General features: G+C 39.2%; 1 protein-coding gene across 17 annotated transcripts in view; it reads right to left on the bottom strand.

The window, feature by feature from the left end:
* RASGRP3 (RAS guanyl releasing protein 3) overlaps positions 1-21,683 on the bottom strand; it is a 108,590-nt gene that overhangs the window by 74,262 nt on the left and 12,645 nt on the right. For 5 of the 17 annotated variants that reach the window (XM_073897258.1, XM_073897259.1, XM_073897263.1 and 2 more), the window contains exon 2: positions 5,819-5,884. The exons of the other annotated variants lie outside the window; for them this stretch is intronic. The gene's annotated coding sequence lies outside the window, so the exon portion shown is untranslated. The remainder of the gene's footprint in view (positions 1-5,818; positions 5,885-21,683) is intronic. 17 annotated transcript variants of the gene reach the window in all.

Here is a 21,683-nt window from a genome sequence, read left to right as displayed (position 1 = left end):
CAAGTCACCAAAGACCAATGCTATTGGACACGTTTTTGCTTTTATCTTACTTGACCTCTAGGCTGCACTTGACCTAACTAACCATGCACTCCTTAATGTGTTCTCTTTTGGCTTCTGTAAAAATTCATTCCCACCTCCTTCAGCCTCCTGTGTGGACTCTTCTAATACCTGCTGTCCTCACATGTAAAAATCCTCTCTGTTCTTCCTGTTTTCTAACAGCTCTCATATATCTTAATTTATTACTGAATGACTACAGTAGTTTCCTGATTAGATGTCTTGCCTCCAAAAGTCTGTCTCTGACCTCTTTATTTTATTTTATTTTATATTTTATTTTATTTATTTAATTTAATTTAATTTATTTTATTTTATTTTATTTTATTTTATTTTATTTTATTTTTACACTTTTGTACTGAAGGCCTCTCAAAAACCATGGTAGAATCTTAGGCATCTTTGTATTCCCAGAACCTAGGACAGGGCTTAAATCCTTCTTTTGTACATTCTGTTACTGTTGCATTTCTTACTCTGTGTTATAATTAGGTCTTAATGTGTCTATGTCCCATCCAAACTTTGACGACCTTAAAGAAAGTCTGTGACTTATTCATTTTATATCCTGCAGTGCCTAATACAATGTCTGACCTGTAGGAGACACGCAGCGGAAACAATGCTGAATGAGTAAATGAATGATTAAAGAGAAAGATCTTCTGTTTATTCGTCACAGAAAAGATACAAGAAAAGTTTACAGAAACTGATTTTATATTAGGCCACCAAAAAAATCTTAAGTAATGTCCCCCTCAAAGAAATTATTTTCACCACATTCTATGACCATATTGTAATATAACTATAAAATAATTGCAAAATGTAAGTCAAAAAAGAGCCAAGCTCTTGGAAAATTTTTACGACTCTTCTTTAAGAAAATCATTGATTGGAAAGAAATCAAAAAGGCAATCACAGGATGCTTAGAAAGGCTCAGTAATGAGAATACCACATATCCAATACCATAGGTAGAGCCAAAAGAGTTAATTAGAAGCAAACTGACCTAAGAAGTTGAAAAACAACAGATCGATAATCATGGGAAAATGTCAGTTATTAAGAAATTGTTTCCAAAAAAGTTTTTAGTCCAAATTACTTACACAATCAAGTTCTCCCTGAGTTTCAAGCCACAGATAATTCCCAGGCTGTATAAAATGTTCAAATGGACAAAAGTAACAGAAACCTAACATAATACCTCAGACATAAAAACAAACAAACAAACAAACTGATAAAGCATAATAATGGAAACCACAAACTAACCTCACAAATAAACACAGTTTACCCAAGAGACGTAAAAAACTCTGAATATTAAGGAATGCATTAGTATGATGACATGATGGAAAAAAGCCTTTGAATTAGCACAAGAGGTACTCTTGAAAAGTCTTCTGATAAAATTCAATATCAATTTTTTAAATTAATAAAATGGAGTTAGGAGAATTTTTCTTGTCATGATAAAGCTTATCCCAAACCAAACACAAGTGTCATACCTAATGGTGCAGTAGTAGAGATATTAACATTAAAATGAGAAACAGAGAAAGGGTGCCCATCGTCAGTACCACCACACAGTGCTGTTCTGGACATTCGAGCCCTTGCAACCAGACAAGCAAATGAAAACCAAACAAACAAAAAGTAAAGAAGAATTATGAGAAAGCAAGAGACAAAATTATCCAACTTGCATATGTTATAATCATTTACTTAGTAGAATTAACTTTTAAAAGATGTTTTAAATAATTAGAAATGTCAGTGAACAATCACAAAATAAAATTAATTGGGTTTCCCACATAACAGCCTAAAACTGTTAGAAAAATCATGGAAAAAAAATCGCATTCAGAATGGCAACAGTAATAACAAAATTTCTAGGAAAGACAAGAAAAGTGAAGAAAATATAAAGAAATTTATAAAACTCTACTGAGAAAATAGGAAATATTTCAATAAATGGAGCATTCTATGATTTTCCAGGACTGGAAGACTCAACATTGTCAGGATGTCCATTCTCCTCTGTTTAATTTATAAATATAATTAAATTTTGATTAAAGTGCCAGAGATTTTTAAAAACAGGTCCAAAAAAAAAAAAAAAAAGAAATTCTGAAGTTGATGTGAAAAAAAGAAACTGAGAATGGTAAAGAAAATTTTAGAAAACAACAAAGTGGGTGGGGGGTATGAGGTATTAAATAGGATGAAAACATTAAGAATTAAAAGTTTGATTCTGGTGCCAAAAGAGGCAGACCAATGGAGCAGAACAGAAAGCCAGAAATATAAAAACAAGTACTATATTAAAATGTTTATTTGTTAAATATGATATTTAAACTCAGTGGGAAAGGAATGGATTATTTAATGACTGGTTGAATAGTTAAGTATGAGGAAAAATAAAATAAAATATCACCAATTATTAAAATAAAAATCAGGGGCACCTGGGTGGCTCAGTCATTAAGCGTCTGCCTTTGGCTCAAGTCATGATCCCAGGGTCCTGGGATCGAGCCCCACATCGGGCTCCCTACTCCGTGGGAAGCCTGCTTCTCCCTCTCCCACTCCCCCCTGCTTGTGTTCCCTCTCTCACTGCATCTCTCTCTTCAAATAAATAAAATCTTTAAAAAAGAAAAATCAATTATTACCTCACAAAAATAAAATCAATTACCTCATACCATACACAAAATAAATGCCTAGCGGACAAAAGAGCTGAATGGTGAAAATAAGACCATACATGAACTTGAAGAAAATCATGTGATTGTTTTTATAATCTTAAAATTATTTTAATCATGATTAAATGATTTTATCATGAAAATTATTTTAATTATGATCACAAAAGCAGAAACCATTTAAGAATGTTTTAAATATTTTAAATAAGTAAAAAGTAAAGTTTATGTATGTCAAAAATAACCCCACCATAAACAAAATTAAACCACAAATGACAGAATGAGATTAAAAAATGAAACCTGTAAAGTAAAAGGTTAATAGCATTAACATATAAATAGTCTTTATCATTAACAACTAGGCAAAGAATATAATAAAGACTTTACAAGTAAAGAAATATAAATGACCATTTACACACATATAAAAAAATCCATCTTCTTAAAAATGAGTACAAATTAAACAATGATAGGATACCATGTATTACCTCTAAACTTGACAAAGATAAAAACTGATAATCCCCAATGTTGTTGGCAGGAGGTTTTGGAAAATGGCACCTTTATACTCTGCTGCCAAGAGTATAAATTGGTACCATGTGTAAGAAAGATAATTCTGTGATATGTAGCAAAAGCTTTTTAAAATATGTAGACCCTTTAATTCTTCAGTTCCTCTCCTAGAAATATATCCCAAGGAAATAATATGGATTTTCATATGTGCAGGAATGTTTCTCACAGCACTGTGTATACTAGTGAAAAATTAGAAACAGTCTATGTACCAAAAGTAGTTGAATAAACTATTATATATTCATAAGACTTAGTACTATGCAATCACCATAATGTTGTTGAAGTATATTAACATGGAAAAATATTCAGCATATATTAAGCGGAAAACACAAGTTATAAAACAGTTTATTTAGTATGATCTCATTTTTCTAGGAAGACATGTGAACATATGTAAAAGTCAGAAACATTATATAGTTGACACTTGAAACACACAGGGTTAGGGGCCCTGACCCCCACACAACTAAAAATCCTTGTGTAACTTTTGACTCCCTAACCCTTAATGACTAAGAGCCTTCTGTTGACTGAGCCTTTTCCATAACACAAACAGACGATCAACACGTATTTTGTATGTTATATGTATTATATGCTGTAGTCTTATAATAAAGTAAGTTAGTGAAAAGAAATATTAAGAAAATACATTTACAGTACTGTATTTATAAAAAAAAAAACCCACTTGTAAGTGGACCTGTGCAGTTCAAACCCATGTTGTTCAAAGGTCAACTGTGCCTCAAATTTTTAATAGCAGTTATTTTTGGGAGTTGGGGTCAGTGTTTCCCCCCTCTTTATGCTTATCACTTTTTTCCTACTGTTGCCATGTCATAAATGTGTATCAGTTGTTCATTTGTAAATGAGATCTTTTTTATATAAAGAGACCTACCAGCATACTTAAGTGCTCTAATCATCTACACAAAGAGGAGAGAGCCGTAAGAAATGTGATCAAGAATAAAGGACCCTGAGCAGCAAAGTCTCACCATCCATTAATAAGGTCAGACACTTCTTCCTAAGTCTCAGTTCTCTACCCTTCTGTTCCTGGACCCAATATTGGATAACAAGTCACTGAAAGTGGTGGCACGACCAGGTTCAGAGGATGCCGGAAGAGGAAAGAAGTATGGTCTTGCTTGAGCTCCTTGGGTTCAGAGATGCCCTGATGGGCCTTTATGCCTACCCCAGATATTCCCTTAAGTAGAATTTCCCAGATGGTTTCCATCCTATGCACACATGGTCAGAGAGCAGGAACCTAATCTGCCAACTGCCCCCTGGTGAAGCTGCCCATCTATCATTCAACCTTGTGCCAAATTCCTCCTCCAAATTGGTGACACACCACCTGCTGGTCAATTTGAGGTACTAACGCCATACTGCATCCCCACTCCCACCTCCCTTTCCTTTCAGTGGACCTTTCACACATTACTTTCTTATTTCTACTGGGTCATCCCTTTCTCAGATACATACACTTCTTTCTTTTTCCTTCCGACATTTGTCTAAGTATCACGAGGGATTTTCTCTCCCGTTCTTGTTCTTCCCCTATTCTTCCCCTTGAGCCAAAATAACCCCCTAGACACAGTTATCGTTAAGAGTTGTGCTAGCCACATGCCTGTAACAGAGAAAAAATTGTGAAAAAATCAGAGAGCGGAGTTTTTAATCTCTAAAGCCCTTGAACAAAGCAAACCATTGTCAACAAATGGAAAAATATAGCGTCTGTGTTCAAAGTACATTGCATTTAAGGATTCACCAAAGCGCGTGACAAAACTCTCTGCTCTCAAAGTTTACAATCTTTCTTGGAGAAAATGCAACATGCAGAAAGCCATATATAAGGAATTATAATTATCATGTATCATAACAATTAGCATCCATTAATATTGTAACATACCTATATAGTAATATATAACAAGCTAACATCTGTGCAAAATACTCATTTAATGCTCACAACAATGCCCTCAGGAGATGCTATTATTTTACTCTGATGATGACCTTTAATGAGATTAACTAGCCTGCCCACAGCTAGTAAGCAGCAGAGAAAGAGAAAGAGAGAAATACAGACGCAAACAGACCCAGGTCTCTCTGCTCCAAACCTTCCACATTTACTGTTTCCACCCAGCCAAATGGGTTAGTATGCATAGAAATTTTCATAGACTTGCTTGTCTTTCTCTAATTAAACCTGCTCACACTCATGCATAACAGCCAAGTCAACCGTGGTGCACTTTAGGGTCTAATTATTGGCATTACAACAGCAGTTGTAACTTACTGATTTACAAGTGAACCTTTTGACACAAGCCACTCATAAACTGGAGATGGGCTGTATAAAAATAAAATGGAGACTGAATCAGGAGGACAGCCTCTATCAGAGGAAGCCTCTGCAGAAGCTGCTCCCACACCCTGTCTGGGAGCCCTGCCCCCTTTCTTCAGCATCTCTGGAGAAATCCCCAAATTTCTGGGCAAATCAGTCCAGTTTAAAAATGGACTTCCTCTTTTGGTCTCTTTCTTATTCTTATATTTTATCTCTTTTCTTTTTTCCTTTTTGTCAAATTGCATTTGTTTTTTAAAAACACATTACATAATAGTGTCATTGCATTTACTTAATCTAATTCATTTAAATTTACCTTTACGGCAGATTTTTTTCCTCCATCTAATCAGCTTCTTAGACTAGGCCAGGTTTCTAGCCGAACCTGGATTCAGTAAACATGAGAAGGAAAAGTTAGCAACCATGACACAAATCACCTCACTTAGCATAATTACTTACATAATAAATTTTTCCAGTAGTTTTATTTCTAAACCCTGATTTGACAGCAACTTTCATTAATCTTTGAAGATCTTACCCCTATAAGCCACAGACCAGTGGTCAAATTAATCTGAATCTAAATCTTCCAACATACCACTGCTGCTTTCAGAATTTAGTTCTTTTTTTCGTTTATTAGATTTATTTATTTATTTGAGAGAGAGTGCACACGTTGGGGGAGAGGCAAAGGGAGGAGGGGAGAGAGAGACTCTCAAGCACACTCCGGGCTGATCACAGAGCCTGATGCAGACTAGATCCCAAGACCCTGAGACCATGACCTGAGCCGAAATCAAGAGCTGGCTGCTCAACCCAGTGAGCCACCCAGGTGCCCCCTCAGAATTGTTTTAGTTCTTGAAAAAGTTGCTTAGAGGAAAAAAAAAAAAAAAACAACTTCCTAAGGCTGCCTCTGTGCATTTTTCTGAGAATCATTTAGTATGCAGAAAATAATAGAAGGGGAATTTCAGATTTATAATTTCCTTTCTATTCAAGTTTCAGCATCACTGCTGTTTCAAAGGAGAAAATACAAAGCTGATTCAGGGAAAATGAGGCAAAGAAAATATTAAAATTTTTTTTCTCGAAATGTGTGATAGCTAAATGCATGAGATGGGCACAGTTTGATCTTTGCAGGAATCATAGGAAAAGTGCCGTTAGAAGCTCCAAATCCTCTTTTTCTCAGATGAGAATGTGAGCCCCTCCTGCCTTACTCTCCCCGTCCTCCCACTGCGGCTCCGCTCTCTGAGTCTTCTAAACTGTCCTGGGCTCATCCCATAGCCCACTAGTCTTTGCTGGAAGATGATGCTCAGTGTACACTTTCTGAATGAAGGAGGGAATTTTTACACCACGGTTGTAATTATCAAATAGACATCTTATTTTGATACTAAATCCATCCGCTAAAATTGTGCATGCAGAAAAATGGATTTTCTGCCTTCTGAAAGTTCAAGTTATGCTACTTCACTTTTACAATAAAAGAGTTGCATTAGCACCAGTTTTTGCTAACCAACAGAAATCCAAAGAAAGGTGAAAAGCGAAAACAGTGTTCAGCATTTGGCAGTGAGCCCTCATAGAGGCAGGGCGCACCCCAGAGCCACGAGTGTGGCACCCCCGGCGGAGAGTGTGGCGCCACCAAGTTCCTTTCCGGGGAACTACACTCAGCATCTCAGTATCAAGCCACCATTGCTTTGAACAGGTGTGAGCATCTGTGCTTTTCGTCGATTTATTTTGTGCACCCATTAGTAAGATGTGATATCAGAAAAGCCCAAGAGGTTATTTTTGGAGTGTGAGCACGCTCAAAAAAATTTCCATATAAATTAATAATAATTTATTAATATAAATAAATTAATTGCTTCATTGCTTTATGCTATTTTGACTTACAAAACGTTTCATTTCATAGGAATGCTCTACTTTTGAATAGCTGGGGAAACCTGTAATTCTAAACATCAGTGTTCTACATAATCACTTCAGCTCTTCACTTTGGCTATCACAATATCCAAAAACAGCTAGCTGACTGCAAGTCCTGTCTTCCAGTCCTTTGTGCCAAACTACTTGCTCACATTTTAATCCAACCAAAACCACCTCTAGGTTATAAATCTGTGAGGATTGAGAGTCTAACCTCATTTCCATATCCTTTCCTCAAGTATCATTACCTTTATCACACACTTCATCAAACATTGCCATGATTTATTTACACTGTGTTTGCTCAAACTTTTGGCTGCAGTCTTGGGATTACTTAGAACATTTGTGTCTAGAAAGCCTTTGGATGAGAGATTCTTCATCATGACTGCCTGGGAGAACACAAAGGTAACCACAGACAGAGCAGGAACCCATTGAGTAATGAGGATCTAGTATTACTACAACCAGATTTTCTGATTTGTGGATCAGAGCGGGTAAACTAAGAAAGCACTTTTAGAAGCACATAAAAATGTGGTAGGAAAATTTCCAGTTTTCCTTCATGTTTTAATTAAACAAGAAGTTTCTGTTCTCAGGGCTTGTTTTGTATTGCCATTCCTTTTAGTGAAAAGCAGTGGATCAATGTATGCTGTGTTCAAACTCTCAAATTGGGCAGGTGGAGGGGAGGGGCCAGAACTGAGAGTGGGTGTCGTTTCTTTAATATAACCATAGGAAGTAAGAACTCTGCAAAGCTTCTTGGCTGGTGGAGATAAACACATGGTGGTGAGAAATCAATGCAGGGGAATGCGGGCTAAAACAACTGAAAAATACCAGCCTACATGATGAGGCTTTGATAGGTATTTGAATGCCTATAAATTCTTTTTAAATTTATATCTAATGGTCAGAATAACTACATTATCACATGGAAGAATAGTCTTGTTTTCTTTTGCAAAATAGGGAAAGCAGGACTCCGTTTCTTTTTTACTTTATAAAATATTTAAGTTTAAAAAGCAATAATGTTCACTGTAGCAAATCAAATGATACAGAGATAGACATAAAGAAAAATTTAGTAACCTCTCTGTCCTATCCACACCCATCTTGCCAAGATAACATACACCTATGAAAAATGTATCTCATACATACATACATGTACAGAGTTTTATTTTTTCCATTAAAAAATCTGTATTTGACTTTTCCCCTTAAAGTGTTATGATCATGTATATTGGCTCCAAGGTCAATAATACAGATTTAACTTACACTTTTTAATAGTTGTATACTTCACCACAGTGTAGTTATATCATACTTTATTCACCCTATTAATGAACATTCCACATGCTCCGAGTTTTGTGCTAGTATAAACAGTATTGCACTAAACATCCTTGCCCATATACCTTTAGTTTCTGGTGTTTTTAATTCCATAGTATAGATATCCAAAACTGGGATTATTGGGTTTGCAGAATTATTCATTTTACTATACATTCTCAGTTATTTTCCCAAAACTAACTTAAAATCAATGCAAACATCCATGGCCTTAAGAAGACTGAAAAATGTCAACAAGATTTTAATATGAGATGCATTAAAAATTCCTTTCAGAATTATGTCCCATCAGGTATATTAACTAAGTCAATTATATTGAAGATATTGGCAAGTAATAATAGTTTTTAAAACCAAATGTTTTAATCAAATCGACTCAAAATGTGTCAAAGTCAAAAGCTGGAGCCTATTTCCCTCCAGCTAGTCTTTAGTATCTTCACACACCAAAAATTCCATAAACTCTAAAGGTCATTCCAGTTGTAGAATCAATGCTGATTAATTTTTAAAAATTACAAGTGAATGTGAACTGATATGTTATGAAGAACAAAAATGTTAATGTTGGACTAAAAATGATCCACTGTACTTTCAAAGAATGCAGTGGTGTTAGTGCAAAAAAGGGTCAGTCAAAAACTCACTTGTTTCAGTTTTATTCCCTGGACTGTGGCCTTAGTAACTGAAGAGCCCGCTCTTCCCCATGCCATCCCCATGAGACAGGAATGGGGCCCACAGTTCAAACACAAGGATAGGAGTACCCACTGTCTACAGCTCCACTCTTCCTGGTGGGGGCTGGTTTTCTAAAACCATCTCTTCAAAATTATATGGTTTTGCCGCGTCATTTGGTTTGGGACTTTGGAGTGAGAAGTTGGACAACACTTTTCTATATTTTTCACAGCATATATATTCCAACTGATATGGCTAGAGCAACCAACACACTCTTAACACACAAGTGACCAAGCATAAGGTTCCCTGCTTTAAGAAAAAATAAGTTACAGTCAACATAAATTCAGGGAAATTTGTTCACATTACCAAAGCATTCTTTGTTTTAGAAAGCCACTCATTGCAGGATTACAAGAGATGTGTTCACCCCTGGTGCACTGAAAATGGCATTCAACCAACCAAAATTCAATTCATATTATTCAAGAGCACATTTATTAAGTAAAATAAACATGAGTCCGATTTTGGACCCAACTTACTGGCCCAAATGGTCTGTGTCCTTTCCTTCGGAACAAAAAAGCGGGTAAGCAATTCCTTGCGGCCTGTGATGGACAGGCTATTTCACAAGCCCCCCCCCTCCCCCGGGGCTTAAAGTAACCTGCTAAAAATAGCCCCTCAGGGCTCACATTAGCGTCCTTAGCTGAAGGGCCAGGTGAAAATACAAATTGCTTGAAATACGTCCTGCCTTCTAATTCCACAGGACTACCATTAGCTGAAAATCCCCACTAATCCTCCTGACGATTCCAACATTAATAACCTGTTTCTCTTTTAACCAGTTTTCCAAACTAGTAGGAGAGGCAGCATGTTGAGTGTTGAGATGTTGGGGATGGCTGGGGCATTGGGGAGTCAGGATTCTCATTCTCTCATCACTCACCAGCTGAGTAAGCTTAACCCTTCAAGTAGAAAAGTCTTCAATTGTAAAACGGAAATGATGATACCCAACTCAAAAGGTGGCCGTATGGGCTGGGGATAATGGGCTGTATTTCAGGATTCTATCCTATAAAAATATTCAACAAGGGCACAAAAATAAATGTTAAGACAAGCTCAGTGAGACATGTGTAATCACAACAAAAAAGGGGAAAATAACCTAAAAAGAAAGGGAGATTGGTCAAAATCATCACGGGGCAGTAATTCAATGCCATATATATCATGCAGCCATGAAGAGGATTAAATGGGAAGACAGCTTTGCCGTAAGAAGTGGAAAAAGCAAGCTGCAAAAATCACTGATTTTTGTTTTGTATCAATGATTTTGTATCAATGATAATTGTTTTAAGCCAAAAAAACTATGTTTTTAGCTCCATTTTTATCACAATCATGTATGCTTTTGAAAGCACAGAAGATATCTATAATGATAGCAATCAATAAACATATATCCACTCTGAAGAAAACAAGAGGGTCGCAAGAGTTGCGAGTCTTTCCTTTTCTACACTGTTCATTTTTGATATTGAGTACATTTATTTATAATAAACCTGTGCTGTTTTTATAATTAAAAATTGAAGACAATGAAGAATACAGTGAGAACTAATTACCATAAAGCACTGGCACAAGGCCTAGTGGGCTTTGATGAATGGTGATTATCTCAGTTAATTCTTCTTACAGAACTTCTTACGTAAAACGAGGTTACAGAAAGCAAGCGGACCTTGGTAACATGCAACCAGTTATGCTCGAGTGTGACCCTGATCTGTTTTATTTTTTAAGTGACTGTTTATGATCTTGATGGTGGTGACAGCTTCCTGGGTATCTACGTAAGTCAGGACATCAAACTGTATACTTGCAATATGCACCTTTTGTTATACGTCAATTATACCTTGACAAAATTGTTTAAAAGAGAAAAAAAGTGGAGCTAAAATTTTCAGCAGTAATAAGATGACAGATGTGAGAATGAGCTCGGAATGAAAGGTTTCTAAGGTCTTTGTGTTATTCAGAAGAAGTCAATACGAAGACATTAGGATCAGACTTGGTTATATCAAATAATGTCTTTTATGTGCAAACACTTACGAGAAAAAAATAGAGGACAAAAATTCCAAAACACTAGAGGGGAGAAACTAGAATAAGGAAAACTTGAAAAATCCAAAAGAAGCAGGAGAGGAGACAAAAAGAACCTTAAAGAGAAAATAATGCTATTGACTCTTCATAGCATTATAGACTGTCTGAATTCACCATTAAAATGCAAAGACTATTATTAAATAAGAAGCAAAAGGATGGACCCATTTTTAATCAGTTCAGCTCCACAGGTGTAGGGCGTGTGTGTGTGTGTGTGTGTGTGTGTGTAAGCGCGCGTGTGTGTGTGTACAGAAAAGAGGATCAGATATCTTCCCTCAACTCAACCTTCTGTTTTTTTTTTTTTTTTTAAAGATTTTATTTATTTATTTGACAGAGAGAGACACAGCGAGAGAGGGAACACAAGCAGGGGGAGTGGGAGAGGGAGAAGCAGGCTTCCCGCGGAGCAGGGAGCCCGACGCAGGACTCGATCCCAGGACCCCGGGATCATGACCTGAGCCGAAGGCAGACGCTTAACAACTGAGCCACCCAGCCGCCCTCAACTCAACCTTCTTTAACTGCTTTTCTGAAGCCTTGGAGTTAATGGAAGGAAAGTTCTTTATACCAAAAATAACAAAGGGAATGGACTTAGTCAGAAGGGGAGAGGGTGAGGGAAGCATAGGGAGGCAAAGACAACTGGCAAATAGCGGTTTGCCTGCCAGGACCTCAGCAGGGGGTAAATGCAAGGTGCAGGGAGCTGTCTAGCGGACGCCACATGAGGCCACCTTTCCCACCTACAGTGAGGCCCTCCAGCCAATGTGGGGCTTGCCTCTGGTCCCTCGAACTTCTCTTCTCGGGAGGAGGCCTGAAGGTAAAGAGCCCTCCCCTGCCTGGAGGAGCCAGCACTCTTCTGAGAAATGTGAACCCAACACAGCCACGCCAGATGGGACAATTCATCCATGCTTTCATGGAATCTGCAAAACTGGGTGGATGGTTCTAATCAATCGTATCTGGAAAACAGATGGAAAATTCTTCCCAGAAATTAATTCTTTAGTCTTACTCCAAAAGTAGGCCACGTGGCTCCTCTGGCTGTGTGTGCTTGGCAGCACTCTCCTGGCCTCTACTGAGGGGACACGTGTTGGGGCTGCTGTGCAGGCGGTTGTGGGGGAGACCCTCAGTGACTAGGAACGGTCAGTCCTACCGTCCTCTGCCCAAGGAGGGCAGGCACCTCCACACGTCCTTCCCTGCCCAGTTACCTAGGAACCTGCCCACTGGGGTGCTAACATAGAAATCGAATCAGACAAAGAGTCAAAAGACAGACCATAAAAGACTCTTTATGATAGAGAACAAACTAAGAGTTGATGGGGGGGAGGTGGGCAGGGGGATGGGTTAAATGGGTGATGGGGTGTTATGGAGGGCACTTGTTGTGTTGAGCACTGGGTGTTATATGTAAGTGATGAAAACAGAACACAACAAAACCCAAAAGACAGGATTTCTCCCACCAGCTCTGTCTTATTCTAGTTGAGCGATAGTAAGTCAGTCAGTCCACCCCATTACCCTTAGGAGTCCCCCTAATTATCAATAAAGTGGGAATGATGGTATCCGTCTCGCAGGTGTTTCTGGAAAGCTAATGAAACGAAGTACTTTGAAACCCATAATATATTGTGGAAATGCAAAGTGTACTCATTTCTTACATTGGTAAGACAGCTTTAAGGCTTCACAGTACCTTTGCCTACATAAGATCATTGCCTCCAGAGGTGCTAAGGAGTCTCAGCTGACATTTGTGACATGCCTAACATGCCCATTCTTAGTGACAACCTCATCTGCCCTCCTCCCTTTGGAACATCTTTGGTATTTTGGGCAAAGTTCACTGGTCCAGGGATGGGCATGAGATCCAAAGTGGAGTAGTCTTAATCCTTCTCTTGCTTTGGCCACATTTGAGCATTTCAGGGATGAACATCTGACTTGATTCAAGCAGATGATTCCCTAACCTATGATGAGTCACTGCCCCACACTTTTCAGACATGGAGCCAGAACATCCATTTTCCTGCGGCCAAATCTTAAAACACAAAACCTAGAACCTATTAACAGTCACATTTTCTGCTTTGCCTATACCATTCTAGGAGCTGAGTGGGAATAGAAGGCTGGTGTCAACCTTCAATTAATTCTCTAGTTTTAGGTATAAAATGCCTTCCCTCATCTGGGCCCTATCCAAAGACCAGGCTCCCCAGTCTACACACCCCATATTTTAACTTCTTGAGAGAACAAACTGCCAGAATCCTGCTATGGTGAGACAGGAGCAGTCTTCCAACTGTGTGAAGTTGGGGAGGGGATCTGGAAAGCTAACTGCTTTTTTTTTTTTTAAGATTTTATTTATTTATTTGTCAGAGAGAGAGACAGCGTGCACACACAAGCCGGGGGAGCTGCAGAGGGAGAGGGAGAAGCAGGCTTCCTGCTGAGCAGGGAGCCCGACATGGGGTTCGGGGCTCGATCCCAGAACCCCAGGATCATGAACGAAATGCAGATGCTTAACTCACTGAGCCACCCAGGCAACCCAAGCTAACTGCTTTTTAAGAAGATTGTGAACCGGTCCTCCTCAAATTGGCTTCATCTTCACCTACAGTTTCAACGGTAGCTGGTGTCACTAATTCCTGGGCCTTGGAACGGTTCTCGGGTGCAAATTGGATTAATTTTCTCATTTCTATTGTTGAATTAGTAGTCAACTGTCTCTTTCCCAGCTTTCCAAATATTGTCACTGTGTATTTGTGACTTTAAAAACACACACACATATACCAAACCCTGTGATCTCATTTGAATGGGATCTCAGAAAGCAGAAGAGGAGTTAAATGTTTGTTACACCCTTCTTTCACTATACAATACAAACATCACTCTTCAAAATACTCAACCCTCTGTGGTGGTCCCTGTGGGCCAGGCCTCCCCCAGGCTCTCTATCGTGGCCACCTTTCCCAGTCTTGTGCTCCAGATTTCAAAATTATCCCTCTTCCCATATGACTTTCCTAAGTTATAGGATTATATACATAACCGAACTTAGAAAAGCACAGATAACCCAACTTTATGTCGAGGTATCAGGGATCAACTTGCTCCTATTTGGAACAGTTACGGTTTTTGAAAGGTGACTTGTGTTTCTTTGTATCTGTGTAATTTCAAAACTCATGTATGTTCACCACAAGCAATCTGAAAAGTATAGAAAAGCACAAAGAAGAAAAAAAAGATCAACTCTAATCACACCATTCTTAAAATTTTATTTATTTTTATTTTTTATTGTTATGTTAATCACCATACATCATTAGTTTTTGATGTAGTGTTCCATGATTCATTGTTTGTGCATAACACCCAGTGCTCCACGCTGAACGTGCCCTCTTTAATATCCATCACCAGGCTAACCCATCCCACCACCACCCTCCCCTCTAGAAAACTCAGTTTGTTTTTTGGAGTCCATCGTCTCTCATAGTTTGTCTCCCCCTCCGACTTACCCCCTTCATTCTTCCCCTCCTGCTATCTTCTTCTTTTTTTTTTCTTAACATATATTGCATTATTTGTTTCAGAAGTACCGATCTGTGATTAAACAGTCTTGCACAATTCACAGCGCTCACCATAGCACATAACCTCCCCAATGTCTGTCACCCAGCTACCCCATCCCTCCCACCCCCCACCACTCCAGCAACCCTCAGTTTGTTTCCTCAGGTTAAGAATTCCTCAAATCAGCAAGGTCATATGATACATGTCTTTCTCTGATTGACTTATTTCACTCAGCATAACACCCTCCAGTTCCATCCATGTCATTGCAAATGGCAAGATCTCATTCCTTTTTATGGCTGCATAATATTCCATTGTGTATACATACCACCTCTTCTTTATCCATTCATCTGTCGATGGACATCTTGGTTCTTTCTACACTTTGGCTATTGTGGACATTGCTGCTATAAACATCGGGGTGCACGTACCCCTTCCGATCCCTACATTTGTATCTTTGGGGTAAATACCCAGTAGTGCAATTGCTGGATCGTATGGTAGCTCTATTTTCAACTGTTTGAGGAACCTCCATACTGTTTTCCAGAGTGGTTGCACCAGCTTGCATTCCCAACAACAGTGTAGGAGGGTTCCCCTTTCTCCGCAACCCTGCCAACATCTGTCGTTCCCTGACTTGTTAATTTTAGCCATTCTGACGGGTGTGAGGTGGTATCTCATTGAGGTTTTGATTTGGATTTCCCTGATGCCGAGCGATGTTGAGCACTTTTTCATGTGTCTGTTGGCCATTTGAATGTCTTCTTTGGAAAAAAGTCTGTTCATGTCTTCTGCCCATTTCTTGACTGGATTATTTATTCTTTGGGTGTTGAGTTTGATAAGTTCTTTATAGATTTTGGATACTAGCCCTTTATCTGACATGTCATTTGCAAATATTTTCTCCCATTCTGTCGGTTGTCTTTTGGTTTTGTGGACTGTTTCTTTTGCTGTGCAAAAGCTTTTGATCTTGATGAAATCCCAATAGTTCATTTTTGCCCTTGCTTCCCTTGCCTTTGGCGATGTTTCTAGGAAGATATTGCTGCGGCTGAGGTGGAAGAGGTTGCTGCCTGTGTTCTCCTCAAGGATTTTGATGGACTCCTGTCTCACGTTTAGGTCTTTCAACCATTTGGAGTCTATTTTTGTGTGTGGTGTAAGGAAATGGTCCAGTTTCATTCTTCTGCATGTGGCTGTCCAATTTTCCCAACACCATTTGTTGAAGAGACTGTCTTTATTCCATTGGACATTCTTTCCTGCTTTGTCAAAGATTCGTTGACCATAGAGTTGAGGGTCCATTTCTGGTCCCGATTCTGTTCCATTGATCTATGTGTCTGTTCTTGTGCCAGTACCATACTGTCTTGATGATGACAGCTTTGTAATAGAGCTGGAAGTCCGGAATTGTGATTCCACCAGCTTTGCTTTTCTTTTTCAATATTCCTCTGGCTATTCGGGGTCTCTTCTGGTTCCATACAAATTTTAGGATTATTTGTTCCATTTCTTTGAAAAAAGTGGATGGTATTTTGATGGGGATTGCATTGAATGTGTAGATTGCTCTAGGTAGCATTGACATCTTCACAATGTTTGTTCTTCCAATCCATGAGCATGGAACATTTTTCCATTTCTTTGTGTCTTCTTCAATTTCTTTCATGAGTATTTTATAGTTTTCTGAGAACAGATCCTTTGCCTCTTTGGTTAAATTTATTCCTTGGTATCTTATGGTTTTGGGTGCAATTGTAAATGGGATTGACTCCTTGATTTGTCTCTCTTCTGTCTTGTTGTTGGTGTACAGGAATGCCACTGATTTCTGTGCATTGATTTTATAGCCTGCTACTTGACTGAATTCCTGTATGAGTTCTAGCAGTTTTGGGGTGGAGTCTTTTGGGTTTTCCACATACTGTATCATATCATCTGCAAAGAGTGAGAGTTTGACTTCTTCTTTGCCGATTTGTATGCCTTTGATTTCTTTTTGTTGTCTGATTGCTGTGGCTAGGACTTCTAATACTATGTTGAATAGCAGTGGTGAGAGTGGACATCCCTGCCGCGTTCCTGACCTTAGGGGAAAAGCTCTCAGCTTTTCCCCATTGAGAATGATATTCTCTGTGGGTTTTTCATAGATGGCTTTTATGATATTGAGGTATGGACCCTCTATCCCTATACTCTGAAGAGTTTTGATCAAGAAAGGATGCTGTACTTTGTCAAATGCTTTTTCTGCATCTATTGAGAGGATCATCTGACTCTTGTTCTTTCTTTTGTTAATGTACTGTATCACATTGATTGATTTGCAGATGTTGAACCAACCTTGCAGCCCAGGGATAAATCCCACTTGGTCATGGTGAATAATCCTTTTAATGGACTGTTGGATCCTATTGGCTAGTATTTTGGTGAGAATTTTTGCATCCATGTTCATCAAGGATATTGGTCTGTAATTCTCCTTTTTGATGGGGTCTTTGTCTGGTTTGGGGATCAAGGTAATGGTGGCCTCATAAAATGAGTTTGGAAGTTTCCTTCCATTTCTATTTTTTTGGAACAGTTTCAGGAGAATAGGTATTAATTCTTCTTTAAATGTTTGGTAGAATTCCCCTGGGAAGCCATCTGGCCCTGGGCTTTTGTTTGTTGGGAGATTTTTGATGACTGCTTCAATTTCCTTAGTGGTTATAGGTCTGTTCAGGTTTTCTATTTCTTCCTGGTTCAATTTTGGTAGTTGATACATCTCTAGGAATGCATCCATTTCTTCCAGGTTATCTAATTTGCTGGCATAGAGTTGCTCCTAATATGTTCTTATAATTGTTTGTATTTCTTTGGTGTTGGTTGTGATCTCTCCTCTTTCATTCAAGATTTTGTTGATTTGGGTCATTTCTCTTTTCTTTTTGATAAGTCTGGCTGGCGGTTTACCAATCTTGTTAATTCTTTCAAAGAACCAGCTCCTAGTTTCGTTGATCTGTTCTACTGTTCTTTTGGTTTCTATTTCATTGATTTCTGCTCTGATCTTTATTATTTATCTTCTAGCTCCTTTAGGTGTAGGGTTAGGTTGTGTATTTGAGACCTTTCTTGTTTCTTGAGGAAGGCTTGTATTGCTATATACTTTCCTCTCGGGACTGCCTTTGCTGTATCCCAAAGATTTTGAACAGTTGTGTTTTCATTTTCATTGGTTTCCATGAATTTTTTTAATTCTTCTTTAATTTCCCGGTTGACCCATTCATTCTTTAGTAGGATGCTCTTTAGCCTCCATGTATTTGAGTTCTTTCCGACTTTCCTCTTGTGATTGAGTTCTAGTTTCAAAGCACTGTGGTCTGAAAATATGCAGGGAATAATCCCAATCTTTTGGTACCAGTTGAGACCTGATTTGTGACCTAGGATGTGATCAATTCTGGAGAATGTTCCATGGGCACTAGAGAAGAATGTGTATTCCGTTGCTTTGGGATGGAATGTTCTGAATATGTCTGTGAAGTCCATTTGGTCCAGTGTTTCATTTAAAGTCTTTATTTCCTTGTTGATCTTTTGCTTAGATGATCTGTCCATTTCAGTCAGGGGGGTGTTAAAGTCCCCCACTATTATTGTATTGTTTTCAATGTGTTTCTTTGCTTTGTTATTAATTGCCTTATAAAAGTGGCTGCTCCCATGTTAGGGGCATAGATATTTACAATTGTTAGATCTTCTTGTTGGATAGACCCTTTAAGTAAGATATAGTGTCCTCCTTCATCTCTTATTACAGTCTTTGTTTTAAAATCTAGTTTGTCTGATATAAGGATTGCCACCCCAGCTTTCTTTTGGTGTCCATTAGCATGGTAAATGGTTTTCCACCCCCTCACTTTCAATCTGGGGGTGTCTTTGGGTCTAAAATGAGTCTCTTGCAGACAGCATATTGATGGGTCTTGTTTTTTAATCTAATCTGATAGCCTGTGTCTTTTGATTGGGGCATTTAGCCCAATTACATTCAGGGTAACTATTGAAAGATAGGAATTTAGTGCCATTGTATTGCCTGTAAGGTGACTGTGACTGTATATGGTCTGTGTTCCTTTCTGATCTATGCTGCTTTTAGGCTCTCTCTTTGCTTAGAGGACCCCTTTCAATATTTCTTGTAGGGCTGGTTTTGTGTTTGCAAATTCCTTTAGTTTTTGTTTGTCCTGGAAGCTTTTTATCTCTCCTTCTATTTTCAATGACAGCCTTGCTGGATATAGTATTCTTGGCTGCATATTTTTTCTCGTTTAGTGCTCTAAAGATATCATGCCAGTCCTTTCTGGCCTGCCAGGTCTCTGTGGATAGGTCTGCTGCCAATCTAATGTTTCTACCATTGTAGGTTACATATCTCTTCTCCCGAGCTGCTTTCAGGATTCTCTCTTTGTCTCTGAGACTCGTAAGTTTTACTATTCGATGTCGGGGTGTTGACCTATTTTTATTGATTTTGAGAGGGGTTCTCTGTGCCTCCTGGATTTTAATGCCTGTTTCCTTCCCCACATTAGGGAAGTTCTCTGCTATTATTTGCTCCAATATACCTTCTGCCCCTGTCTCTCTTTCTTCTTCTTCTGGGATCCCAATTATTCTAATGTTGTTTCGTCTTATCGTATCGCTTATCTCTCGAATTCTGCCCTCGTGATCCTGTAGTTATCTCTCTTTTTCTCAGCCTCTTTATTTTCCATCATTTGGTCTTCTATATCGCTGATTCTCTCTTCTGCCTCATTTATCCTAGCAGTTAGTGCCCCCATTTTTGATTGCACCTCATGGATAGCCTTTTTGATTTCGACTTGGTTAGATTTTAGTTCTTTTATTTCTCCAGAAAGGGTTTCTCTAATAACTTCCACGCTTTTTTCAAGCCCAGCTAGTATCTTTAAAGTCATGATTCTGAACTCTAGGTCCGACATCGTACTAATGTCAGTATTGAGTAGGTCCCTGGCAGATGGTACTACCTCTTGTTCTTTCTGCTGAGGTGATTTCTTTCGTCTTGTCATTTTGTCCAGAGGAGAACAGATAAATGAGAGAACAAAATGCTAACAGGTTAACAACGTCCCCAGCAAATATACTCTATACAAATCAGAAAAGACCTGAAACCAGGGGAAAAGAAAGGGAAAGAAAGAAAAAAGAAAGAGAAAAAAAAGGAAAAGAAAAAGATAAAAACAAACAAAAACAGAACAAAACAAAACAAAAAAAAACCAGAATATGATCAAATATGATCAGGCTAGTGCATAGATTAGTGCCACACACTAGATTCTGGGTGTATTTTGGTCTGTTAGAAGAAAGTGCCTCCTAAAATTTTAAAGGAAGAAAGACTTATATATGTACAAAATAAGGGTTGATACAATGAAAGGATGGAAGATGACTGTAAAGATGAAACTTATAAAAGGTTTTATAAACGGAATTGATAAGAAGTTGTTTGGAAGAAGAAAGAAGAAGATTTAAAAAAAATAAAAAAGAAAAGAAAAAAAATGGGAAAGACTGATCAGGCAGGAGACTAGAACAAAGCCATACACTAGTGATTTAGGGTATATTTTGATCTGTTAGAAGAAACTGTATATCAAAATTTTAAAGAGAGAACAACTTATATATATATATATGCCAAAAATAAGGGTAACTACTCTGAAGGGATAAAATATGACTCTAAAAATGAAAAATAAAAAATGTTTTTTTAAAAAAGGGATTGATAAGATGTTGGTTGAAAAAGGGAAAAAGAAAAATTCAAAAAAAAAAACCCAACAAAAACAGTTTAAAAAATTAACTTTGAAAAATTAATGAATCATGGTAAAAAAGCCATGAATTCTATGTGCAGTATTCCCCTAGTGCTGGAGTTCTCCCGTTCTCCTTGATCGGTAAACTTGGTCTTGGCTTGCTGGCTGTTCTTGCTGATCTTCTGGGAGAGGGGCCTGTTGCCGTGGTTCCCAAATGTCTTTGCCGGAGGCGGAATTGCCCCGCCCTTGTGAGTCCGGGCTAAGCAAGCTGCTCCGGTTTGCTCTCAGGAGCTTTTGTTCCCTGCAAGCTCTCGGTACAGCTTTGGAGGACCAGGGTGAAAATGGCGGCCTCCCAATCTCCACCCGGAGGAGCCAAGAATTCGGGGCCCCGCTCCTCAGTGTGCCCCCAGAGAAAAGCAGTCACTCCCGTGTCCCCGGTCTCCGGCCGCACTCCGTGCTCACCTGGCCTGTGACTGAGTGTTTCTATCTCTGGCACCCGACCCCGTGTGGAGTCTCCAGACCCAGCAGATCCCTGCGGTGCGCTCCCGCGCCGCTCCTCCCAGGGAAGGAAGGGGAGGCTCCCCGGATCTGCCGCTTGTTGGGTCCCTGCTGGAGGAGCAGTGACCCGACTGGGCCGCGGATCACAGTTTATGGCAACCCCGAGCTGACAGCCCGCGCCTCGGCTCCGTCTCTGCAGCCGGCTTCCCCGCTCCGATCCCTGGGAGCTCTGCCGCACTCAGGCACCCCCAGTCTTTCTGTGACCCCGAGGGTCCTGAGTCCACACTGTCCCGCGAGGGTTCCACCCCCCGCTTAGCCACTATTGTGACATCCCTCAGCAGAGCCGACTTCTAAAAGGTCCGATTTTGTGCTCCGCGGCTCTAGCACTTGCCAGAAGCGGCCGATGGCGGCCCCCTCCCCCGCCCTCTATCCTCCCGAATATCGCCTCGGATTCACTTCTTCGCACGTCCTACCTTCCAGAAAGTGGTTGCTTTTCTGTTCAGAGAGTTGCTGCTATTCTTTTCTTCGATCTCCTGTTGAGTTTGTAGGTGTTCAGAATGGTTTGATCCCTATCCAGCTGAATTCCTGAGCCCAGACGAAATCCAGGTCTCCTAC

The sequence above is a fragment of the Callorhinus ursinus genome, unplaced genomic scaffold (genome assembly GCF_003265705.2).
Source record: "Callorhinus ursinus isolate GAN/ISIS: 27379988/994484 unplaced genomic scaffold, GSC_fseal_2.0 scaffold10, whole genome shotgun sequence".
Taxonomy (NCBI): Eukaryota; Metazoa; Chordata; class Mammalia; order Carnivora; family Otariidae; genus Callorhinus; species Callorhinus ursinus.
The sequence above is the reverse complement of the archived record's forward strand: the minus strand, read 5'-3'. Positions and strand labels throughout refer to the sequence as shown.